The sequence below is a fragment of the Anomaloglossus baeobatrachus genome, chromosome 9, assembly GCF_048569485.1.
Source record: "Anomaloglossus baeobatrachus isolate aAnoBae1 chromosome 9, aAnoBae1.hap1, whole genome shotgun sequence".
Classification (NCBI taxonomy): domain Eukaryota; kingdom Metazoa; phylum Chordata; class Amphibia; order Anura; family Aromobatidae; genus Anomaloglossus; species Anomaloglossus baeobatrachus.
Genome location: NC_134361.1, coordinates 205,696,714 through 205,722,890, shown reverse-complemented (window position 1 = coordinate 205,722,890; position 26,177 = coordinate 205,696,714). Strand labels below are relative to the sequence as shown.

General features: G+C 45.1%; 1 protein-coding gene across 1 annotated transcript in view; it reads left to right on the top strand.

Annotated features, from left to right (window-relative positions):
• Positions 1-10,637: 10,637 nt before the first annotated feature.
• Positions 10,638-26,177, top strand: part of WNK3 (WNK lysine deficient protein kinase 3) — a 194,566-nt gene continuing 179,026 nt past the window's right edge. The window contains exon 1 of the mRNA XM_075324920.1: positions 10,638-10,807. The gene's annotated coding sequence lies outside the window, so the exon portion shown is untranslated. The remainder of the gene's footprint in view (positions 10,808-26,177) is intronic.

Sequence of the window (26,177 nt, the reverse complement as noted above, 5' to 3'; positions counted from 1 at the left end):
AGAGCAGGGAGGAAACAACAAGACGACGAGAGAACTCCACAACTAAAAGCACAAAGCAATACAATCACCAGCGGGACTGGGACATAACAGCATACAGACCAACACAGCAATAAACTATAGTCGGCATGGGAAAACTGATTCCACCATCTTAAATAGGAAGGGAGCCAATGTGAGCGGTTTGCAACAACATGTGATCCCAGAAGTAACAAGCAGGCTAGCCTGATCATGAGTGAGCACACAGCTGGTCGAGGCCCGAGCCTGAGATATAACGCTTTTAGCAGGTTCCTGGGGTGTCCATGAAGATCAATTTCTATATTTTGTCTAGTATGTGCCACAAAGTGGAGCAGAGTTTCTTGATTTTTGATAACAAGTCTTCACTTTATCAATGTTTGTCATCAGTCATCATTTTAAGTGTAATACTAGTATTTTTTTTCAGTGCCTTAGCAGAAAGGCTTCCGCTGACATTTTGCAATTTTGGATTCGTTTTCGGGTGATACAATCACTTCTTGTGTGCACAGAGAAGAGAAACCAGCTCTGTCTGACATAAGGGGAAATCTTACATATAAGGAACATTCCACATACAGAAAGTATTTCGGGACTGACCTTTACTGGTTGAGGTTCCTCACAATCTTTTCTTCCAAATCTCTGAAGGTCTTCTCTATGGCCCTTATCACAATGGACAGTATACATTCAGCAAACATTCCTCATCACAAGGGGTAAATCACTTACAGAGGGGCCTTTCAGGTCACATGAATGCAGGATACGCAGAAGTAAAGTCCATGAGATATTTATAGTTACCATTTTGTATTCAGTTGAATGATTGACAAATGTGAGATTTCTCCAGAGTGTCTAATAAGTATGGCCAAGGTCAAAAGCCTTCAAGATGCAAACTGTGAGACCAAGACTCCTTAGAGCAAAACTGGAGGAGAAACATCAGGGGTGATGGCACCAGGTCATCCCTCCGCTCTGTCCAACAAAGAATAATCAAGATGTCTACACAGATATTAGAAGGAACACTGGTCAATCCAAACAGTTCTTTGCTCCTCGGTGCCCAAATTTAGGTGCTCACACTCATCTTCCCTTGGTGCCCACATTGGGTATTCACCCTAATCTCAATGTCCACATTCAGGTATTCACCCTCCTCTCGGTGCACACATTCGGGTGTTTGCCTTCCTCTACCCTCGGTGCCCACATTTAGGTGCTCACGCTCCTCTTCCCTCAGTGAAAACATTTAGGTGCCAACATTTGGGTGTTCACCCTCATCTGAGTGCCCACATTTGGTTGTTCATCCTCCTCTCGGTTCCCACATTTGGGTGTTGACCCTCATCTGAGTGCCCACATTCGGTTGTTCATCCTCCTCTCGGTTCCCACATTCGGGTGTTGACTCTCATCTTAGTGACCACATTTGGGTATTTGTTCTCATCTCAGTGGCCTCTTTCGAATATTTACCCTACTCTTCCCATGGTGGAATATGTTTAGGTGCTTGCCCTCCTCTTCCCTTGGTGCCCACATATTAGGTGTTTTCCCTCATCTCAGTGCCAACATTTAAGTATTTACCCTTCTCTCCCCTCAGTGCAAACATTTAGGTACCCACATCAGGTTGTTCACGCTCATCCTCATCTCAGTGTCCACATGCGTATGTTCACCCTCCTCTCAAAGCCTAACATTGGGGGGTTTGCCTTCCTATTTCCTCGGTGCAAACGTTTAGGTGTTTGCTCTCCTCTTCCCTTGGTGCCCACAATTATGTGCTTGCCCTCCTCTTCCCTTGGTGCTCACATTTTGGTGTTCGCCATGATATCAGTGCCCACATTGAGATGTTCGCCCTCATCTTAGTGCCCACATTTGGGTGTTCGCCCTCATCTCAGTGCCCACATTCGGGTGTTTGCCGTCATCTCAGTGCCCACATTTGGGTGTTTGCTCTCATCTCAGGGACCAAATTCAAGTATTTACCCTCCCCTTCCGTCGGTTCCCACATTTAGGTGCTCACGCTCCTCTTCCCTCAGTGAAAACATTTAGGTGCCAACATTTGGGTGTTCACCCTCATCTCAGTGTACACATTCCTATGTTCACCCTCCTCTTGATGCCTAACATTCAAGTGTTCACCCTCCTCTTCCCTCGCTGCCCACAATTATGTTTGCCTTCCTCTTTCCTTGGTGCCCACATTTTGTTGTTCGCCATGATCTTAGTGTCCACATTCGGGTGTTCACCCTCCTCTCAGTGCCCACATTTGGGTGTTTGATCTCATCTCAGTGCCCTTATTCAAGTATTTACCCTCCTCTTCCCTTGGTATCCACATTCAGGTTTTCCCCTTCTCTTCCCTGAATGACCACATTCAGGTGTTTGCCCTCCTCTTGGTGCACACATTCGAGTGTTTACCATCCCCTCACCTCGGTGCCCACATTTAGGTGCCCACATTTTGGTGTTGACCCACATTTCAGTGCCCACGTCTATGTGTTCACCATCCTCTTGATGCCTAACATTCGGGTGTTCACCCTTCTCTTGGTGGCCACATTCGGGTGTTCACCCTTCTCTTGGTGGCCACATTCGGGTGTTCACCCTTCTCTTGGTGGCCACATTCGGGTGTTCACCCTTCTCTTGGTGGCCACATTCGGGTGTTCACCCTTCTCTTGGTGGCCACATTCGGGTGTTCACCCTTCTCTTGGTGGCCACATTCGGGTGTTCACCCTTCTCTTGGTGGCCACATTCGGGTGTTCACCCTTCTCTTGGTGGCCACATTCGGGTGTTCACCCTTCTCTTGATGCCTAACATTCGGGTGTTCACCCTTCTCTTGGTGTCCACATTCGGGTGTTCACCCTTCTCTTGGTGGCCACATTCGGGTGTTCACCCTTCTCTTGGTGGCCACATTCGGGTGTTCACCCTTCTCTTGGTGGCCACATTCGGGTGTTCACCCTTCTCTTGATGGCCACATTCGGGTGTTCACCCTTCTCTTGATGGCCACATTCGGGTGTTCACCCTTCTCTTGATGCCTAACATTCGGGTGTTCACCCTTCTCTTGGTGTCCACATTCGGGTGTTCACCCTTCTCTTGGTGTCCACATTCGGGTGTTCACCCTTCTCTTGGTGGCCACATTCGGGTGTTCACCCTTCTCTTGGTGGCCACATTCGGGTGTTCACCCTTCTCTTGGTGGCCACATTTGGGTGTTCACCCTTCTCTTGGTGTCCACATTTGGGTGTCCACCCTCTTCTTCCCTTGGTGCTCACATTCTAGTGTTCGTCATCCTCTTCCCAAAAACAAACAAAAAGTTCTTTGATGAAAAGGTGAGACATTGTGTCTCCAGGTTGGAGGGGGAGTTCTTAGGTGGAGTCCGAAAAGGGGTATAAAAGACTCAAGCATGGCTCGGAAAAGGGTTTGAATGTAGAGCATTCCTGGAGGAAGAAAAGAGGAGAAAGAATTAAAGGGCAAGGACATTCCTGGGCCAAGGAGACACATTCTAGGAGGAACATACTAAGAGGGCATTCCAGGACTAATGTGAGGATATACCTGGGGATTTCATAAGGGGAACTGATGGAATTACCCGACTCTGGAGATCAAGACCAGATTGTGTGAAAGCTTTCCTTCCTTCTCTTTCTTTCCTTCCGTCTCTTTCTTTCTCTCTCTTTTCTTCTTTCTCCTTCTTTAATTCTTTCCTTCCTTATCTCTTTTTTTCCTTCTCTCTCTTTCTTTCCTTCTCTCTTTCTTTCCTTCATTCTCTCTTTTTCTTCTCTCTTTCTTTCCTTCCTTCTCTTTCTTTTCTTCTCTCTTTCTTTCCTTCCTTCCCTCTTTCTTTCCTTCTCTATTTTTCTTTCCTTCTCTTTCTTTCCTTCCCTCTTTCTTTCTTTCCTTCTCTCTTTTTTTCTTTCCTTCTCTCTTTCTTTCCTTCCTTCTCTCTTTCTTTCCCTCCTTTTCTCTTTCTTTCCTTTCTTCTCTCTTTCTTTCCTTCTCTCTTTCTTTCCTTCTCTTTCTTTCCTTCATTCTCTCTTTTTCTTCTCTCTTTCTTTCCTTCCTTCTCTCTTTCTTTTCTTCTCTTTCCTTCCTTCCCTCTTTCTTTCCTTCTCTCTTTTTTCTTTCCTTCTCTCTTTCTTTCCTTCCCTCTTTCTTTCTTTCCTTCTCTCTTTTTTTCTTTCCTTCTCTCTTTCTTTCCTTCCTTCTCTCTTTCTTTCCCTCCTTTTCTCTTTCTTTCCTTTCTTCTCTCTTTCTTTCCTTCTCTCTTTCTTTCCTTCTCTTTCTTTCCTTCATTCTCTCTTTTTCTTCTCTCTTTCTTTCCTTCCTTCTCTCTTTCTTTTCTTCTCTTTCCTTCCTTCCCTCTTTCTTTCCTTCTCTCTTTTTTTCCTTCTCTCTTTCTTTCCTTCCTTCCCTCTTTCTTTGCTTCTCTCTTTTTTCTTTCCTTCTCTCTTTCTTTCCTTCCTTCCTTCTCTCTTTCTTTCTTTCCTTCTCTCTTTCTTTCCTTCTCTCTTTCCTTCCTTCTTTCTTTCTTTCCTTCTCTCTCTTTCCTTCCTTCTCTTTCCTTCCTTCTCTCTTTCTTTCCTTCTCTTTCTTTCTTTCCTTCTTTCGCTTTCTTTCCTTCTTTTTTTTCTTCATTATTGAATTGTTTGTAAGCTTCAGGAATTAAAGGGCACTTGCCATGTCCCTAATCACTATTTCTCTGCAGATATAGGAATGATCTGAAAGTAAATAGTGTTCGAATGCTGCACAGCTCCTTACTGAAAGTGCAGCTGCTGGGAGAAAATGAAATGCATTCCTCCTGGGAGCCACCTGCTCTTTGTTATACTATTGTAATAATTCTTATTTGTTTTGTCAATTTTATACTGTTCATTAGATTCTTATTCAATTTAATCTTATTCACTTTTCTCAGTGATTTTTTTTGCCAATTGCCCTTTAGAAGCTTTGTAGGGATATTGTTATTGTGCGGTTCTTTATCGGGTGACATTGGTATTGTCAATAATAATATTTCTTGACGTTGTTGTACAGAAGCCTTTTCATCCGATATTGATACTGTCCATGGGAATAGTATTTTTACAGCAGAATACACAAGGGTATAAGAATATCAGAAGAAATGATAGAATGACAGATGCGGACACTTCACAAGGCAAGAAAAAGCCATTTGTGAACCTGTCATTTGCCATAAAAATGTATTTTTACGTCCTGGTGTTAATGCCGCTGTTCTCCTGAATCCGGCGCTGTTTTCCTTTTCTTCCTGAGCCCCTCCGTCCCTGAGATACAACCTTGTATATAAATGTAGTTTTGTTAGACAAGTGGGCGTGGTCCCCAACTATTTTCTATAGAATCATTTTGAGGGCCACGCCCACTTAGCAAAAACTAATTTGCAGAGAAGAGGAAGCCATATCTATGAAAGAAAAAGGTTAGTAAAATGTGCTGCTTGTTATAGGTTCAGGAGGAACGTCATAATTTACACCTGGTGAAAAAAAATTACATATTAATGGTAGCAAGTGACAGGTTCTCTATGAAGTATGGGAAACTAGTTTTTTAGTGAAAGAAAGTAGGTGAGGGTAGAGCTGGTTGTGCGCCACTACAGTGGACTGAGGGGGATGGGTGAGGATACAGTAGGTGAGGGTGTCGTGCGCGGAGGAGGGGACGCTGCGCTCTCCCACTGCTCGGGTCCGGCCGCTGCTGCTGCTGCTCGGTGGTGGCTCGAGCGGTGAGTGAAAAGGGGATTGATTGGATTGTGGGGATTTATTGTTATTGTCCGTGACGCCACCCACGGTTGTGGTGATAATGGTGACACCACCACTGCTCTGGACGGGGATCCCGGGAGCGGTGACAGGGAGCAGCTTTGTTGTTAGTTCTCCCCTCCGTGGGTAGGGGGTCGGTTGTCCCAGGGCCCGGTGATGGGGTAGGGATGGACGGCAGGCGGGTTACGTGGCCTGGTGAGGTGCAGGGTCGCGGGGGCAGCGCTGTGCCGTACGGCACGGTGGTACTCACTCAGCCCAATGATGAAGACACAGTTCTCGGTAAAACACTCGGCTGGATGGACGGGTCCCACAGACGGCTGCGGTGTTGTTTCTCCCGGCAGGTTGATGGTGACTGCCTTTCCATGCACCTATGTACGGTTGATGATTCCGATGGGTTCCCACCGGTAACCCGCTCCCCAGCTTGGATGTGGGCTGGAGGAGCCCCTTTTTGCCCGCAGGCTCTGGCCCTGAGAAACGGTTGCCTTGGCGGTGGCGGTGTCTCCCTCTGTTGGTTGGACTGTTGCCTTCTGTCGGGACTTGGCTGTTTGGAAACCCAGGAGGTCCCCTTCACTAACGGATTCGGCAAATTCACGGCGACTCCTAGCCTTGCCGGGGTCCGCAAGCCCCTGCCAGATGGTGCTGGCTTCTCTTCGTGTACCGGTCCGGTACCGCCGGGCCACCGCCCGTCCACGGTCCTTACGGTAACTCTGATAGGCCACTCCTGCAGACAGTCACCACCGTCTGCCAACCTTGCTATCCCGCCCAGGCCACACACCCGGACGCTGTCAGTCAGTTGCTCCACTACCACTTTCCTTCCTCTCACTTTTGCCTCCAACACTAAACTGTCTTCTTTTCCCGCCTCCAGGACTGTGAACTCCTCGGTGGGCGGGACCAACCGCCTGGCCCACCCCCTGGTGTGATCATCAGCCCCTGGAGGAAGGCAACAAGGGTTTTTGTCTGACTTCGGTGTGCCTGACCGGGAGTGTGGGGTGTGTTGGTGTTGTGCTCTGTGGCCCCTGGCTTGTCCAGGGTGCCACAAGGGCAGAGCTGGTCGTGTGGTGCTAAAGTGGACTGAGGGGGATGGGTGATGATACAGTAGGTGAGGGTAGAGCTGGTCGTGTGGCACTACAGTAGACTGAGGGGTGATGGGTGAGGATACAGTAGATGAGGGCAGAGCTGGTCGTGTGCCGCTACAGTGGACTGAGGGATTATGGGTGAGGATACAGTAGGTGAGGGCAGAGCTGGTCGTGTGGTGCTACAGTGGACTGAGGGGTGATGGGTGAGGATACAGTAGGTGAGGGCAGAGCTGGTCGTGTGGTGCTACAGTGGACTGAGGGGGATGGGTGAGGATACAGTAGGTGAGGGTAGAGCTGGTCATGTGGTGCTACAGTGGACTGAGGGGTGATGGGTGAGGATACAGTAGGTGAGGGTAGAGCTGGTCGTGTGGTAATACAGTGGACTGAGGGGTGGTGGGTGAGGATACAGTAGGTGAGGGTAGAGCTGGTTGGGCAGCAGTATAGTGGGGTGAGGGGGATGGGTGAGGATATAGTAGGTGAGTGTAGAACTGGTCGTGCGCACTACAGTGGACTGAGGGTTACTGCAGGTTGTAGGCTTGTCGGAAGAGGTGGGTCTTCAGGTTCCTTTTGAAGGTTTTCACAGTAGGCAAGAGTTGGGGTAGAGAGTTCCAGAGTATGGGGGAGGCACGGGAGAAATCTTGGATGCAACTGTGGGAAGAGGTGATGCGAGGGGAGTAGAGAAGGAGATCTTGTGAAGATTGGAGGTTGCGTGCAGGTAAGTACCGTGAGACTAGGTCACAGATGTATGGAGGAGACAGGTTGTGGATGGCTTTGTAGGTCATGGTTAGGGTTCTGAATTGGAGTCGTTAGGCAATGGGAAGCCAGTGAAAAGATTGGCAGAGAGGAGAGGTCGGGGAGTAGCAGGAGACAGGTGGATTAGTCGGGCGGCAGAATTTAGGATAGATTGGAGGGGTGCAAGACTATTTGAAGGGAGGCCACAGATCAGGTGGTTGCAGTAGTCCAGGTGGGAGATAATAAGGGCATGCACTAGTGTTTTTGCAACTTCATGGGAAAAGATTGTACGAATCTGGGAAATATTTTTGAGTTGGAGGCGGCAGGAGGTGGAAAGGGATTGGATGTATGGCTTGACGGACAGAGCGGAGTCAAGGGTTACCCACAGGCAGCGAGCACGCAGGACTGAGGAGAGTCAGCAACCATCGACTTTGATAGATAGGCTTGTTGGAGGGGTGGAGAGAGGAGGAGTTAAGATGATGAATTCAGTTTTGTCCATGTTAAGTTTTAGAAATTGAGCAGAGAAAAAGGGTGAAATAGTGGACAGACACTGTGGGATTTTGGTTAGTAGGGAGGTGACATCAGCGTAGAGATGATATTGGAAGCCGTTGACTCTATGAGCTGTCCCAGGCCGAAGATGAAGATGGAGAACAGCATGGGTCCAAGAACTAAACCTTGGGGGATACCTCCAGATAGGGGGCGAGATGAGAAGGTGGGGTGAGACATTGAATGTCCAGTCTATTAGATATGAAGTCATTCAGGATAGGGCCAAGTCTGTGATGCCCAGATATGAGAGAATCTGTAGTAGAAGGGAATGGACCACTGTGTTGAAGGCAGAGGACAGGTCCGGGAAGAGGACAGAGTAGTGTTGCTTGGCTTTGGTGGTTAGTAGGTCATTGGTGACTTTAGTTTGGGCAGTTTCAGTGGAGTGATGCGGTTGGAAGCCAGATTGTAACCGGTCAAAGAGGAAGGAGAGGGGGAGGACAGTTCAAGGTGGACATGCTGTTCCATTAGTTCTGAGGCATAGGAGAGAAGTGATATGGGGCGATAGTTCGACACAGAGGAAGGGTCAAGGGAGGGCTATTTGAGAATTGGTGTGATGGAGGCATGTTTCAAGCTCCATCCAGGATTCAATCAACAGATCAGTGTTCAATGCATAGTGCCCACCGGACATTTCAAGGGGAAGCTCACCGGACAATTTAAGGGAACGCCCCTTGGACGCTTCAAAGGAACGCCCCCCGGACGCTTTTAGGGTTTGCCCACAGGACGCTACAAGTGAACGCCCCCCTGGACGCCTCAAGTGAACGCCCCCGGACGCTTCAAGGGAACACCCACCGGACGCTTCAAGGGAACACTCACCAGACGCTTCAAGGGAACACCCACCGGATGCTTTAAGGGAACGCCTGCCGGACGCTTCAAGGGAACACCCACCGGACGCTTCAAGGGAACACCCACCAGACGCTTCAAGGGAACACCCACCGGACGCTTCAAGGGAACGCCTGCCGGACGCTTCAAGGGAACGCCCACCGGACGCTTCAAGGGAACGCCCACCGGACGCTTCAAGGGAACACCAACTTGATGCTTCAAGGGAACGCCCCCGGACGCTTCAAGGGAGCGCCCACCGGATGCTTCAAGGGAATGCCCACCGGACGCTTCAAGGGAACGCCCCCCCCCGGACGCTTCAATGGAACGCCCCCCCCGGACGCTTTAAGGGAACGCCCTCCCGGACGGTTCAAGGGAACGCCCACCGGACGCTTCAAGGGAACGCCCACCGGACGCTTCAAGGGAACGCTCCCCCGGACGCTTCAAGGGAACGCCCACCGTTTGCTTCAAAGGAACGCCCACTGGACACTTGGCTGCATCTGCTGATTTGCTACGTCTGCTGATCAGCTGCGTCCACTGATTAGCTGCATCCACTGATTGGCTGCATCTGCTCATTTTGCTACATCTACTTATTGGCTGTTTCTGTTGATCGGAAACATTCTCTGATAAGCTGTGTCCTCTGATCGGCTGAGTCCGCTGATCAGCTACATCCACTGATTTGCTACATCCTCTGAACGGCTATGTCCGCAGATCCATTGATCGGCTGCATCTTCTGATTGGCTACATCCACTGATTGGCTACGTCTGCTGATTGGCTGCATCCGCTAATTTGCGATGTCCTCTGATTCGTACACATGACATTCTCAGACATTCTCAGACTTCTCATACTCTTTAAAGGGGTTGTTCATCTCTGGGGACAAGTTTTGTTTTTATATTTCTATTTAAATACAATTATTTTGGGTGAGAAATCACTTTTTGGTAATAGTTTGGCTTTTACCGGCCCCTTGTTTCGCTGCTCATTCAACTTGGATATGGTCCGTGGTCATAAAGCAGCTGAAAAGAGCTCACACAAGCTCACTGATGAATCCTCAGTTAACTCATCCTACAGCACAGCGGCTATCAGCAACCCCAAGGTAGACAACCCCTTTAAGGTTTACATGGAGCTGAGGAATGCTCATACATTCAGATATTTTCTATACAGACTATATTTTTTTTAGTTGCCCCCTGGAACTGTCTTGAAAAAGTTCTCTCAGTGAAAGTTTGAGCTGAGGCTGTGTTAATTTTAACTAATGAAACAAAAAAAACCTGCATCAAATCTGCACAATGTGAACAAGGCCATGTATTTCACGACTCTACTGCAGAACTACAGCTCCCGGCAGCACTTGCGGCAGCGTCTGACGTCACGTACGTCCGCGCTACCTGGTCCTAACCCTCTCTGCAGCTAGGAGCGCGAAGGAGATGAGTCGGGAGCGCGCGTAAAGCTGAGAGCGACCTCGCGGGTACGCGCCTCACAGCCGCTCGGCTACAGAGACCGTCTCATTGTCTGTGTAATGGCGGGGGGGCCTCGGCGGGCGGAAAATATAGAGAAACCCAAACAAACCAAACAGTGAGCGGACAGCCCGAGTGTGGCGCGGTGAGGGGCCGCCCCGGTCCATTGTCCGGCTCCGTCCTCCGCGCATTGTGCTCTCCTCGCACACTGCCTTCCATCACGTTGTATTGTCGTTACTCCCCCTCCCACCTTCCTCCGTTTTTTTTTTTTCTTCTTGAGGTAAATGTCGGGGGCGCGCAGGTGAGGAGTGCGCGCTCCGGCTCGGTCCCTGCTCGGTGTGTGATGAGCGGCGCTGGCGGCGGGGACTCCCTCCAGTAACCGGCGCCCCCCTCTCCACACCCCGCTCCGAGCGACGCGGCCCCGGCAGGAGCCTCCCCCCACAGAAAGCAGCCGGTGACCGGAGAGGGGGGCGGCGGCGGGAACCGTTATCAGCAGCCGGTGAGATGAGGGGCGGGGGGGGGACGGAGAAATGTGTATAATGTATATGTGTGCACTGTATATAGGATGTATGGGTATAATGTGTGCACTGTATATAGGATGTATGGGTATAATGTGTGCACTGTATATAGGATGTATGGGGATAATGTGTGCACTGTATATAGGATGTATGGGGATAATGTGTGCACTGTATATAGGATGTATGGGTATAATGTGTGCACTGTATATAGGATGTATGGGGATAATGTGTGCACTGTATATAGGATGTATGGGGATAATGTGTGCACTGTATATAGGATGTATGGGGATAATGTGTGCACTGTATATAGGATGTATGGGGATAATGTGTGCACTGTATATAGGATGTATGGGGATAATGTGTGCGCTGTATATAGGATGTATGGGGATAATGTGTGCGCTGTATATAGGATGTATGGGGATAATGTGTGCGCTGTATATAGGATGTATGGGGATAATGTGTGCGCTGTATATAGGATGTATGGGGATAATGTGTGCGCTGTATATAGGATGTATGGGGATAATGTGTGCGCTGTATATAGGATGTATGGGGATAATGTGTGCGCTGTATATAGGATGTATGGGGATAATGTGTGCGCTGTATATAGGATGTATGGGGATAATGTGTGCGCTGTATATAGGATGTATGGGGATAATGTGTGCGCTGTATATAGGATGTATGGGGATAATGTGTGCGCTGTATATAGGATGTATGGGGATAATGTGTGCGCTGTATATAGGATGTATGGGGATAATGTGTGCGCTGTATATAGGATGTATGGGGATAATGTGTGCGCTGTATATAGGATGTATGGGGATAATGTGTGCGCTGTATATAGGATGTATGGGGATAATGTGTGCGCTGTATATAGGATGTATGGGGATAATGTGTGCGCTGTATATAGGATGTATGGGGATAATGTGTGCGCTGTATATAGGATGTATGGGGATAATGTGTGCGCTGTATATAGGATGTATGGGGATAATGTGTGCGCTGTATATAGGATGTATGGGGATAATGTGTGCGCTGTATATAGGATGTATGGGGATAATGTGTGCGCTGTATATAGGATGTATGGGGATAATGTGTGCGCTGTATATAGGATGTATGGGGATAATGTGTGCGCTGTATATAGGATGTATGGGGATAATGTGTGCGCTGTATATAGGATGTATGGGGATAATGTGTGCGCTGTATATAGGATGTATGGGGATAATGTGTGCGCTGTATATAGGATGTATGGGGATAATGTGTGCGCTGTATATAGGATGTATGGGGATAATGTGTGCGCTGTATATAGGATGTATGGGGATAATGTGTGCGCTGTATATAGGATGTATGGGGATAATGTGTGCGCTGTATATAGGATGTATGGGGATAATGTGTGCGCTGTATATAGGATGTATGGGGATAATGTGTGCGCTGTATATAGGATGTATGGGGATAATGTGTGCGCTGTATATAGGATGTATGGGGATAATGTGTGCGCTGTATATAGGATGTATGGGGATAATGTGTGCGCTGTATATAGGATGTATGGGGATAATGTGTGCGCTGTATATAGGATGTATGGGGATAATGTGTGCGCTGTATATAGGATGTATGGGGATAATGTGTGCGCTGTATATAGGATGTATGGGGATAATGTGTGCGCTGTATATAGGATGTATGGGGATAATGTGTGCGCTGTATATAGGATGTATGGGGATAATGTGTGCGCTGTATATAGGATGTATGGGGATAATGTGTGCGCTGTATATAGGATGTATGGGGATAATGTGTGCGCTGTATATAGGATGTATGGGGATAATGTGTGCGCTGTATATAGGATGTATGGGGATAATGTGTGCGCTGTATATAGGATGTATGGGGATAATGTGTGCGCTGTATATAGGATGTATGGGGATAATGTGTGCGCTGTATATAGGATGTATGGGGATAATGTGTGCGCTGTATATAGGATGTATGGGGATAATGTGTGCGCTGTATATAGGATGTATGGGGATAATGTGTGCGCTGTATATAGGATGTATGGGGATAATGTGTGCGCTGTATATAGGATGTATGGGGATAATGTGTGCGCTGTATATAGGATGTATGGGGATAATGTGTGCGCTGTATATAGGATGTATGGGGATAATGTGTGCGCTGTATATAGGATGTATGGGGATAATGTGTGCGCTGTATATAGGATGTATGGGGATAATGTGTGCGCTGTATATAGGATGTATGGGGATAATGTGTGCGCTGTATATAGGATGTATGGGGATAATGTGTGCGCTGTATATAGGATGTATGGGGATAATGTGTGCGCTGTATATAGGATGTATGGGGATAATGTGTGCGCTGTATATAGGATGTATGGGGATAATGTGTGCGCTGTATATAGGATGTATGGGGATAATGTGTGCGCTGTATATAGGATGTATGGGGATAATGTGTGCGCTGTATATAGGATGTATGGGGATAATGTGTGCGCTGTATATAGGATGTATGGGGATAATGTGTGCGCTGTATATAGGATGTATGGGGATAATGTGTGCGCTGTATATAGGATGTATGGGGATAATGTGTGCGCTGTATATAGGATGTATGGGGATAATGTGTGCGCTGTATATAGGATGTATGGGGATAATGTGTGCGCTGTATATAGGATGTATGGGGATAATGTGTGCGCTGTATATAGGATGTATGGGGATAATGTGTGCGCTGTATATAGGATGTATGGGGATAATGTGTGCGCTGTATATAGGATGTATGGGGATAATGTGTGCGCTGTATATAGGATGTATGGGGATAATGTGTGCGCTGTATATAGGATGTATGGGGATAATGTGTGCGCTGTATATAGGATGTATGGGGATAATGTGTGCGCTGTATATAGGATGTATGGGGATAATGTGTGCGCTGTATATAGGATGTATGGGGATAATGTGTGCGCTGTATATAGGATGTATGGGGATAATGTGTGCGCTGTATATAGGATGTATGGGGATAATGTGTGCGCTGTATATAGGATGTATGGGGATAATGTGTGCGCTGTATATAGGATGTATGGGGATAATGTGTGCGCTGTATATAGGATGTATGGGGATAATGTGTGCGCTGTATATAGGATGTATGGGGATAATGTGTGCGCTGTATATAGGATGTATGGGGATAATGTGTGCGCTGTATATAGGATGTATGGGGATAATGTGTGCGCTGTATATAGGATGTATGGGGATAATGTGTGCGCTGTATATAGGATGTATGGGGATAATGTGTGCGCTGTATATAGGATGTATGGGGATAATGTGTGCGCTGTATATAGGATGTATGGGGATAATGTGTGCGCTGTATATAGGATGTATGGGGATAATGTGTGCGCTGTATATAGGATGTATGGGGATAATGTGTGCGCTGTATATAGGATGTATGGGGATAATGTGTGCGCTGTATATAGGATGTATGGGGATAATGTGTGCGCTGTATATAGGATGTATGGGGATAATGTGTGCGCTGTATATAGGATGTATGGGGATAATGTGTGCGCTGTATATAGGATGTATGGGGATAATGTGTGCGCTGTATATAGGATGTATGGGGATAATGTGTGCGCTGTATATAGGATGTATGGGGATAATGTGTGCGCTGTATATAGGATGTATGGGGATAATGTGTGCGCTGTATATAGGATGTATGGGGATAATGTGTGCGCTGTATATAGGATGTATGGGGATAATGTGTGCGCTGTATATAGGATGTATGGGGATAATGTGTGCGCTGTATATAGGATGTATGGGGATAATGTGTGCGCTGTATATAGGATGTATGGGGATAATGTGTGCGCTGTATATAGGATGTATGGGGATAATGTGTGCGCTGTATATAGGATGTATGGGGATAATGTGTGCGCTGTATATAGGATGTATGGGGATAATGTGTGCGCTGTATATAGGATGTATGGGGATAATGTGTGCGCTGTATATAGGATGTATGGGGATAATGTGTGCGCTGTATATAGGATGTATGGGGATAATGTGTGCGCTGTATATAGGATGTATGGGGATAATGTGTGCGCTGTATATAGGATGTATGGGGATAATGTGTGCGCTGTATATAGGATGTATGGGGATAATGTGTGCGCTGTATATAGGATGTATGGGGATAATGTGTGCGCTGTATATAGGATGTATGGGGATAATGTGTGCGCTGTATATAGGATGTATGGGGATAATGTGTGCGCTGTATATAGGATGTATGGGGATAATGTGTGCGCTGTATATAGGATGTATGGGGATAATGTGTGCGCTGTATATAGGATGTATGGGGATAATGTGTGCGCTGTATATAGGATGTATGGGGATAATGTGTGCGCTGTATATAGGATGTATGGGGATAATGTGTGCGCTGTATATAGGATGTATGGGGATAATGTGTGCGCTGTATATAGGATGTATGGGGATAATGTGTGCGCTGTATATAGGATGTATGGGGATAATGTGTGCGCTGTATATAGGATGTATGGGGATAATGTGTGCGCTGTATATAGGATGTATGGGGATAATGTGTGCGCTGTATATAGGATGTATGGGGATAATGTGTGCGCTGTATATAGGATGTATGGGGATAATGTGTGCGCTGTATATAGGATGTATGGGGATAATGTGTGCGCTGTATATAGGATGTATGGGGATAATGTGTGCGCTGTATATAGGATGTATGGGGATAATGTGTGCGCTGTATATAGGATGTATGGGGATAATGTGTGCGCTGTATATAGGATGTATGGGGATAATGTGTGCGCTGTATATAGGATGTATGGGGATAATGTGTGCGCTGTATATAGGATGTATGGGGATAATGTGTGCGCTGTATATAGGATGTATGGGGATAATGTGTGCGCTGTATATAGGATGTATGGGGATAATGTGTGCGCTGTATATAGGATGTATGGGGATAATGTGTGCGCTGTATATAGGATGTATGGGGATAATGTGTGCGCTGTATATAGGATGTATGGGGATAATGTGTGCGCTGTATATAGGATGTATGGGGATAATGTGTGCGCTGTATATAGGATGTATGGGGATAATGTGTGCGCTGTATATAGGATGTATGGGGATAATGTGTGCGCTGTATATAGGATGTATGGGGATAATGTGTGCGCTGTATATAGGATGTATGGGGATAATGTGTGCGCTGTATATAGGATGTATGGGGATAATGTGTGCGCTGTATATAGGATGTATGGGGATAATGTGTGCGCTGTATATAGGATGTATGGGGATAATGTGTGCGCTGTATATAGGATGTATGGGGATAATGTGTGCGCTGTATATAGGATGTATGGGGATAATGTGTGCGCTGTATATAGGATGTATGGGGATAATGTGTGCGCTGTATATAGGATGTATGGGGATAATGTGTGCGCTGTATATAGGATGTATGGGGATAATGTGTGCGCTGTATATAGGATGTATGGGGATAATGTGTGCGCTGTATATAGGATGTATGGGGATAATGTGTGCGCTGTATATAGGATGTATGGGGATAATGTGTGCGCTGTATATAGGATGTATGGGGATAATGTGTGCGCTGTATATAGGATGTATGGGGATAATGTGTGCGCTGTATATAGGATGTATGGGGATAATGTGTGCGCTGTATATAGGATGTATGGGGATAATGTGTGCGCTGTATATAGGATGTATGGGGATAATGTGTGCGCTGTATATAGGATGTATGGGGATAATGTGTGCGCTGTATATAGGATGTATGGGGATAATGTGTGCGCTGTATATAGGATGTATGGGGATAATGTGTGCGCTGTATATAGGATGTATGGGGATAATGTGTGCGCTGTATATAGGATGTATGGGGATAATGTGTGCGCTGTATATAGGATGTATGGGGATAATGTGTGCGCTGTATATAGGATGTATGGGGATAATGTGTGCGCTGTATATAGGATGTATGGGGATAATGTGTGCGCTGTATATAGGATGTATGGGGATAATGTGTGCGCTGTATATAGGATGTATGGGGATAATGTGTGCGCTGTATATAGGATGTATGGGGATAATGTGTGCGCTGTATATAGGATGTATGGGGATAATGTGTGCGCTGTATATAGGATGTATGGGGATAATGTGTGCGCTGTATATAGGATGTATGGGGATAATGTGTGCGCTGTATATAGGATGTATGGGGATAATGTGTGCGCTGTATATAGGATGTATGGGGATAATGTGTGCGCTGTATATAGGATGTATGGGGATAATGTGTGCGCTGTATATAGGATGTATGGGGATAATGTGTGCGCTGTATATAGGATGTATGGGGATAATGTGTGCGCTGTATATAGGATGTATGGGGATAATGTGTGCGCTGTATATAGGATGTATGGGGATAATGTGTGCGCTGTATATAGGATGTATGGGGATAATGTGTGCGCTGTATATAGGATGTATGGGGATAATGTGTGCGCTGTATATAGGATGTATGGGGATAATGTGTGCGCTGTATATAGGATGTATGGGGATAATGTGTGCGCTGTATATAGGATGTATGGGGATAATGTGTGCGCTGTATATAGGATGTATGGGGATAATGTGTGCGCTGTATATAGGATGTATGGGGATAATGTGTGCGCTGTATATAGGATGTATGGGGATAATGTGTGCGCTGTATATAGGATGTATGGGGATAATGTGTGCGCTGTATATAGGATGTATGGGGATAATGTGTGCGCTGTATATAGGATGTATGGGGATAATGTGTGCGCTGTATATAGGATGTATGGGGATAATGTGTGCGCTGTATATAGGATGTATGGGGATAATGTGTGCGCTGTATATAGGATGTATGGGGATAATGTGTGCGCTGTATATAGGATGTATGGGGATAATGTGTGCGCTGTATATAGGATGTATGGGGATAATGTGTGCGCTGTATATAGGATGTATGGGGATAATGTGTGCGCTGTATATAGGATGTATGGGGATAATGTGTGCGCTGTATATAGGATGTATGGGGATAATGTGTGCGCTGTATATAGGATGTATGGGGATAATGTGTGCGCTGTATATAGGATGTATGGGGATAATGTGTGCGCTGTATATAGGATGTATGGGGATAATGTGTGCGCTGTATATAGGATGTATGGGGATAATGTGTGCGCTGTATATAGGATGTATGGGGATAATGTGTGCGCTGTATATAGGATGTATGGGGATAATGTGTGCGCTGTATATAGGATGTATGGGGATAATGTGTGCGCTGTATATAGGATGTATGGGGATAATGTGTGCGCTGTATATAGGATGTATGGGGATAATGTGTGCGCTGTATATAGGATGTATGGGGATAATGTGTGCGCTGTATATAGGATGTATGGGGATAATGTGTGCGCTGTATATAGGATGTATGGGGATAATGTGTGCGCTGTATATAGGATGTATGGGGATAATGTGTGCGCTGTATATAGGATGTATGGGGATAATGTGTGCGCTGTATATAGGATGTATGGGGATAATGTGTGCGCTGTATATAGGATGTATGGGGATAATGTGTGCGCTGTATATAGGATGTATGGGGATAATGTGTGCGCTGTATATAGGATGTATGGGGATAATACATGTAATGTGCATGGAGTATATGTGTATAATATGTATATGTGTGCACTGTATATAGGATGTATGAGTATATGTGATGTGTGTATACATGTGTATGTACTGTGTATAATATGTATATGTGTGCTGTATATAGGATGTATGGGTATAATATGTATATGTGCGCTGTATATAGGATGTATGGGTATAATATATGTAATGTGCATGGAGTATATGTGTGCTGTGTATATTATGTATATGGGTGCACTGGATATAGGATGTATGTGTATGTAATGTGTATAATGTGTGTGTGTGTATACATCTGTATGTACTGTGTATATAATGTATATGTGCACTGTATATAGGATGTATGGGTATAATATATGTAATGTGCATGGAGTATATGTGTGCTGTGTATATAATGTATGTGTACTGTATATAGGATGTATGTGTATATGTAATGTGTATAATGTGTGTGTGATGTGTATACATGTGTATGTACTGTGTATAATATATATATATATATATATATATATATATATATATTAATATAATATAATATAATATAATGTGTGTGTGTGTGGGATATGTGTGTATTGTATGAAGTATATATGTGTGTAATGTGTAAATTATATTTTATATATGTACTCCATTCATGTGTGATACATGTATACTAGGGGTGTGTATATGTATGTGTGTGTGTATGTGTGTGTATGTATGTATATGTGTGTATATATATAATATATATTTTATATATATATTATTAATCTTTAACCTTTTGTATGGGGTATAACTGAGTACTGTATGTGTATATCTGTGTACTGTATCTGGGGTATATAGGTCTGTAATGTGTACACTGTATATATTATATATGTAATGTGTATACTGTATGGGGGTATATATGGACTGTGATATATAATGATGTATATAGGTCTGAAATGCTATATGCGTGTGCAATGTATATGCACCCATGTGTGTGTGTAATGTGCATACCTGTGCCCTATTTGTTATATAGGTGTGTGTAATGTAAGTTTATATGTGCGTGCAATATGTATATATCAGATATGTATTATATGTATATTGAATACATGAATTGTGTAGGAGAATATTGTATATACTTGTGTGTAATGTGTATACCTGCCTGTGTGATATAATAAATATATATATATATAATATGTGTGTGTGTGTGTGTGTGTGTGTGTATATATATATATATATATATATATATATATATATATATATATATGTGTGTATATATATATCTGTGTTATATAATATATATATATATATGTGTGTGCGTGTAGGTTTATGTAACTTGTGTATTGTGTATATACCTGTCTGTTACATATATACTGTGTGTAATATACATTCCTGTGTCTTATTAGTGTGATGTATATACCTTTCTTAGACCCATGTGTATTTTATAACTGAAGGTTGATGGCTATACTATACAGTACAGGGTATGTGGGTGATATCATTGTAGAAACAGTTCAAAAAGTATACACTGATGATTGATCTATATGTAATTGTGTACACGTGGTGTGCCGCAGCTGTACTGATCGTACAGATGTGACATTGGGCAGACGTGGGGATGTGGTGATGGCCACCAGTGGACCCCAGTGTATAAACTGATCGTATGACGGATTGTTATTGTTTTGATTGTCTCATAAATAACCTGTAGCAGTGAATGTTTATATCACTGCTTATATATTATTATATACATTGAATTATCATAATTTTTATTTATATATATATATATATATATGTATATATATATATATATTATATTATTATTTTTTTTTTAGTATTATTAATTGATACTTATGCCCTCCACATTTGTGTCCACGTTTTATAGATTCTGCGTGTCTACTAGGATACATGTGAATACATTGATCCATTTGTATCTTGCTTCTTGGGACATGATTCCAGCAATGGGCAACACACATGGCCATGGAGGCAGATACTGAAGTCTACGCATAGTTTTGTTTTACTTGTCTTGCATTGATGTGCTGTAACATCCATGTGACCGCTGCAGCCAATCACCGTCCTCAGCAGTCATTCTCGCATGCTTGGCATCAGAGGTCATGTTGACGTGCACCTCACCATCACCATAACACTGGTCCAGACCCTCAATGGGGCGGAGGATTTTGCAGTTTAGTTGATTATTTTTGTGTGATCAGTCACATTCCATATACTTTTTGGACGTTCCTTCCGATCCTTTTCAGATGCCGGCCGGGGGTCTCTGTATTAATAGAGAAGTCTTCATATTAATACATATAGGCACACTGCCAATCTTAGAAGTCGGTGCATCGATCCCCTGTAAACACAGACATATAATGTGATTCCCCTGGGTTGTCCATACTGGTATCACATCCACTACAGACGATGACTTATGAAAGTTTTCATCCCTTTACGCCTCGTCCTCTTGATATCTTCTTATTACATGACCCCTTATTTTTACGGGTACAACACCAGCACCTCAAGTGTTAAGATCCCCCTGTCGGAGGTGCCCGCTGTCGAGTGCCCCGTCAGTCCTGCTCCCTGTTCTGCAGACACAGGGCAGCTTGGTCGGAGCGGCTTTGTTCGTTTGCTCCGCCGGCCGTGTCTTTACTGCATCCACCTTTTTTAGCGGAGTGCCTCAGCCCTGTAATGAATAAGTTATGCCATTTGCATTGATTGAGGTTGCCGGGTCCACGGTGTGATTAAATGTCATTGGAGTTTAGATGATAACTGGTTTCCGCCGTCTGCCTTTCTAATTCGCTTTGTGAGCTGTTCTCTCGGTGCAGATAAAAGTGTTTGCTTGTGTGCCAGCTGACAAGCCCGGACCGCCACTGCCACCGCCGCTCTCAGCTGGAACAAGTTTTTTTATTTTTCCCCATATATTATCGTGACTATTCCTCTTTTCTCTCCCCCCCCCCCCCCCCCCCAGTTCTTGTCTGGTTTGTGTACCTGATACAGGAGACAATAATGATTACTGTGCTCCCGTGCTGTGCCAGCTGCTGTGCCTCCCCCACCTGGCAAACTTTGCTCTGGTTGGTAATTTCCTCGTGGCATTCTCTTGGGAAACATCCTGCTTTTAGTTTTAATGAACACGTGTGCATTGTATCCGTAGCTCACAGGAATTTTTTATTCCCCCCCCCCCCCCCTTCCCCGTCTCCTAAGAGATTTGATATATTTTAAAGGAGCACTGACCCCTATAAGCTGATCTATAGATGCCCATTCACTGCACGCAGGGCAGTTTGCCCTTTGCTTTGTGTTTTGAGAGTTGTCTGGGATAGGTCAAAATTGGGGCAAAGGCAGGTAAGTGTGTAAAATTATTACCGTGCTGCTGTAGCGCTCTCTAAGGCTATGTGCCCACGGGAGATTAAACATGCGGATTTATCTGCGGAAAATCCGCAGATTTTCTGGATTTTCCAGATTAATCCACAGGTTTCAGCAAGTACAGACACTCCCCATGTTATCCTATGGTACATGGGGAATGCTGTGTCCATGCTGCGGATACATGCGGCTGCAGAACATGCTGCGGATGTCCCGCAGCTGCACGTAATTGCATGTCAATTCTTTCTGCAGAATTACCTGCGGAAACCCCGGACCTCCACTATGGAGATAGAGGTCGGGACTTCCGCAGGTAAATCGCATGAACATCCACAGGTATACCGCAACAATTCCGCTGGAATCCCACAGCTATGTATAGCTGCGGATTCCGGGAAGGTGCTGCGGGAAACCTGCGGCCGTACTTGCGGATATATCCGCAGGTACAAACTCCCGTGGGCACATAGCATAGTCTTTTGCAGGGCTGCAGCGGTGACATTACAATTGACAACACATGAGCACTGAAGCCAATCACTCAACATGAGGCCAGATTCACACATCCAGAGTATGGACAGTCTGCAAGTGTCCTACCCGAACTTGACATACCCGCATCCGGTCCGTGCATCACATGGGTGAATGCCTCCTTACTACTGATTTCAGTGATTAGCTGCAGTGGGCACAGTGTGTGTGTGTGTATATATATATATATATATATTACATTATAGAATATATATATTTATATATAATATACATTATATATACATTATATAATATATATATATATATATAATATATATATATATATATTAGTGCCTACAAGTAGTATTCAACCCCCTGCAGATTTAGCAGGTTTACACATTCGGAATTAACTTGGCATTGTGACATTTGGACTGTAGATCAGCCTGGAAGTGTGAAATGCTCTGCAGCAAAAAAGAATGTTATTTCTTTTTTTTTTTTTTTTTTTTTTAAATTGTGAAAAGTTTATTCAGAGGGTGGTCATTTATTATTCAACCCCTCAAACCACCAGAATTCTGTTTGGTTCCCCTAAAGTATTAAGAAGTATTTCAGGCACAAAGAACAATGAGCTTCACATGTTTGGATTAATTATCTCTTTTTCCAGCCTTTTCTGACTAATTAAGACCCTCCCCAAACTTGTGAAAAGCACTCATACTTGGTCAACATGGGAAACACAAAGGAGCATTCCAAGGCCATCAGAGACAAGATCGTGGAGGGTCACAAGGCTGGCAAGGGGTACAAAACCCTTTCCAAGGAGTTGGGCCTACCTGTCTCCACTGTTGGGAGCATCATCCGGAAGTGGAAGGCTTATGGAACTACTGTTAGCCTTCCACGGCCTGGACAGCCTTTGAAAGTTTCCACCCGTGCCGAGGCCAGGCTTGTCCGAAGAGTCAAGGCTAACCCAAGGACAACAAGGAAGGAGCTCCGGGAAGATCTCATGGCAGTGGGGACATTGGTTTCAGTCAATACCATAAGTAACGTACTCCACCGCAATGGTCTCCGTTCCAGACGAGCCCGTAAGGTACCTTTTACTTTCAAAGCGTCATGTCAAGGCTCGTCTACAGTTTGCTCATGATCACTTGGAGGACTCTGAGACAGACTGGTTCAAGGTTCTCTGGTCTGATGAGACCAAGATCGAGAACTTTGGTGCCAACCACACACGTGACGTTTGGAGACTGGATGGCACTGCATACGACCCCAAGAATACCATCCCTACAGTCAAGCATGGTGGTGGCAGCATCATGCTGTGGGGCTGTTTCTCAGCCAAAGGGCCTGGCCATCTGGTCCGCATCCATGGGAAGATGGATAGCACGGCCTACCTGGAGATTTTGGCCAAGAAGCTCCGCTCCTCCATCAAGGATCTTAAGATGGGTCGTCATTTCATCTTCCAACAAGACAACGAGCCAAAGCACACAGCCAAGAAAACCAAGGCCTGGTTCAAGAGGGAAAAAATCAAGGTGTTGCAGTGGCCTAGTCAGTCTCCTGACCTTAACCCAATTGAAAACTTGTGGAAGGAGCTCAAGATTAAAGTCCACATGAGACACCCAAAGAACCTAGATAACTTGGAGAAGATCTGCATGGAGGAGTGGGCCAAGATAACTCCAGAGACCTGTGCCGGCCTGATCAGGTCTTATAAAAGACGATTATTAGCTGTAATTGCAAACAAGGGTTATTCCACAAAATATTAAACCTAGGGGTTGAATAATAATTGACCCACACTTTTATGTTGAAAATGTATTAAAATTTAACTGAGCAACATAACTTGTTGGTTTGTAAGATTTATGCATCTGTTAATAAATCCTGCTCTTGTTTGAAGTTTGCAGACTCTAACTTATTTGCATCTTATCAAACCTGCTAAATCTGCAGGGGGTTGAATACTACTTGTAGGCACTAATATACATATATATATATATATATAATATATATGTGTGTATATATGTGTGTACATAATATAGTATATGTGTGTGTGTGTGTGTGTGTGTGTGTGTGTGTGTGTGTGTGAATGAAATATATATATATATATATAATATATATATATAATATACATACACACCATTGCCTGCCTTTTGCTACTATGTTTAGTGATCTGGAACAGGTTCCTTTATCCACTTTTTATACCTTTTTTTTTCTACATTTGTCACCATTGTGATGTTGAATAGGAGACAATTTGGTTAACATCTTACTGACCGGTTCCCCTTTAAAGGCCATAGACACCTTTTGCACTTAAATTCTTCTTTTCTTATTAATTTACTTCCTAAATGCAAAGTGAAGCAACTCTCTAAATAGTTTTCATTAAGGCTATGTGCACACACAGCGTTTTTGGACTAAAAAAAAGCCCAAAAACGCATCAGTAAAAAACGCATGCATTTTTACTGCGTTTGGCTATATGCGCATGTTGTGTATTTGCATGCAGTTACGCTGCGATCTGCACCGCAGCGTAACTGCATGCGTCCTGCGTCCCCAGCATAATCTATGAAGATTATGCAGGGGCCGTGCGCACGTGGCGTATTAGAGTGCAGCGCTTCAGCTGCTGCCCGAAGCGCGCGTTCTAAGACGTGACATGTCACTTCTTTCATGCGCTCTGCATGCAGCTCCTGCTCTGTCTATGGGAGGGGCTGTACTCAAAAAAGCAGATTTCATGCGCTTTTTTTTTCTCATTACGGACTCTTTCTGCAGCGGTTTGAAGTGCACGTGTGCTGTTCAAACCGCTGCAGAAATTTCTGCAGGGACAGAACGCTACGTACGCACATAGCCTTTCGGTGCGTTTTTGGATGCGTTTTGCAGTGTTGTTGATCACTGAGTTTTGCTACGTTTTTCCAATGCAATGCATGGGTGTAAAACGCAGGAAAGAATTGACACGTCCATTTTTTTTTTTTTTTTTTTTTTATATCTCAAAAACGCAGCTAAAAAAAAAGTTGTGTGCGGACAGCAAAAATGAAAACTCATAGACTTTGCTGGGGAAGTAAAGTCATACTGTTTTGAGCCCAAAAATGCACCCGAAAAACGCTCAGTGCGCGCACAGCCTTAAACTCTTCTATCTCGTTATTTTTCTCACCAAATGCTATTTGCAAAAATGATTACACATGTGTCCGCTCTCCAGCTTTGGACCTCAGCTCTTTCTTTCTTTAAAGGGAACCTGTCAGCAGAAATTTCGCCCAAAACCTAAAAGATTCCCCCTCTGCAGCTCCTGGGCTGCATTCTAGCAAGGTCCCTGTTATTATTGTGCCCCATGTGAGACCAAAATAAAGACTTTATAAAGTGGTACCTTTTTGTATTCAGATACTGTAACTGTGACAAGGGGGCGGGCTTTCTGGCGTCCGTTATTCTGCCTCCTGGTTTTGTATGCCGTCCCCCATCGCTCCTTTCCATAGCTGATGCACCGCCCACTGCTCCAGCTATCCCCGCGCATGCCCAGTGCCAGTCTCACGGGACTGAGCAGTGTGACCGCTGGTGACGTGTGCGCAGGCAAGTGATTATGGGCGGGGCTGTGATTATCAGCAAGTACCCGCCCATAATCTCGTGAGCGCGCAAACCTCACCAGCGGTCACACTGTGCTCAGGGTACATGCTAGACTGTATGGGCTGCTTCAAGGGATGACGTCCCTTTTGTCACGTGATAGGGGCGTGTTCAAAATACTATCACGTGACAAAAGGGACGTCATCCCTGGAAGCAGCCCATACAGTCTAGCATCTACACTGAGCACAGTGTGACCGCTGGTGAGGTTTGCGCGCTCACGAGATTATGGGCAGGTACTTGCTGATAATCACAGCCCCGCCCATAATCACTTGCCTGCGCACACGTCACCAGCGGTCACACTGCTCAGTCCCTTGAGACTGGCACTGGGCATGCGCGGGGATAGCTGGAGCAGTGGGTGGTGCATCAGCTATGGAAAGGAGCGATGGGGGACGGCATACAGGACCAGGAGGCA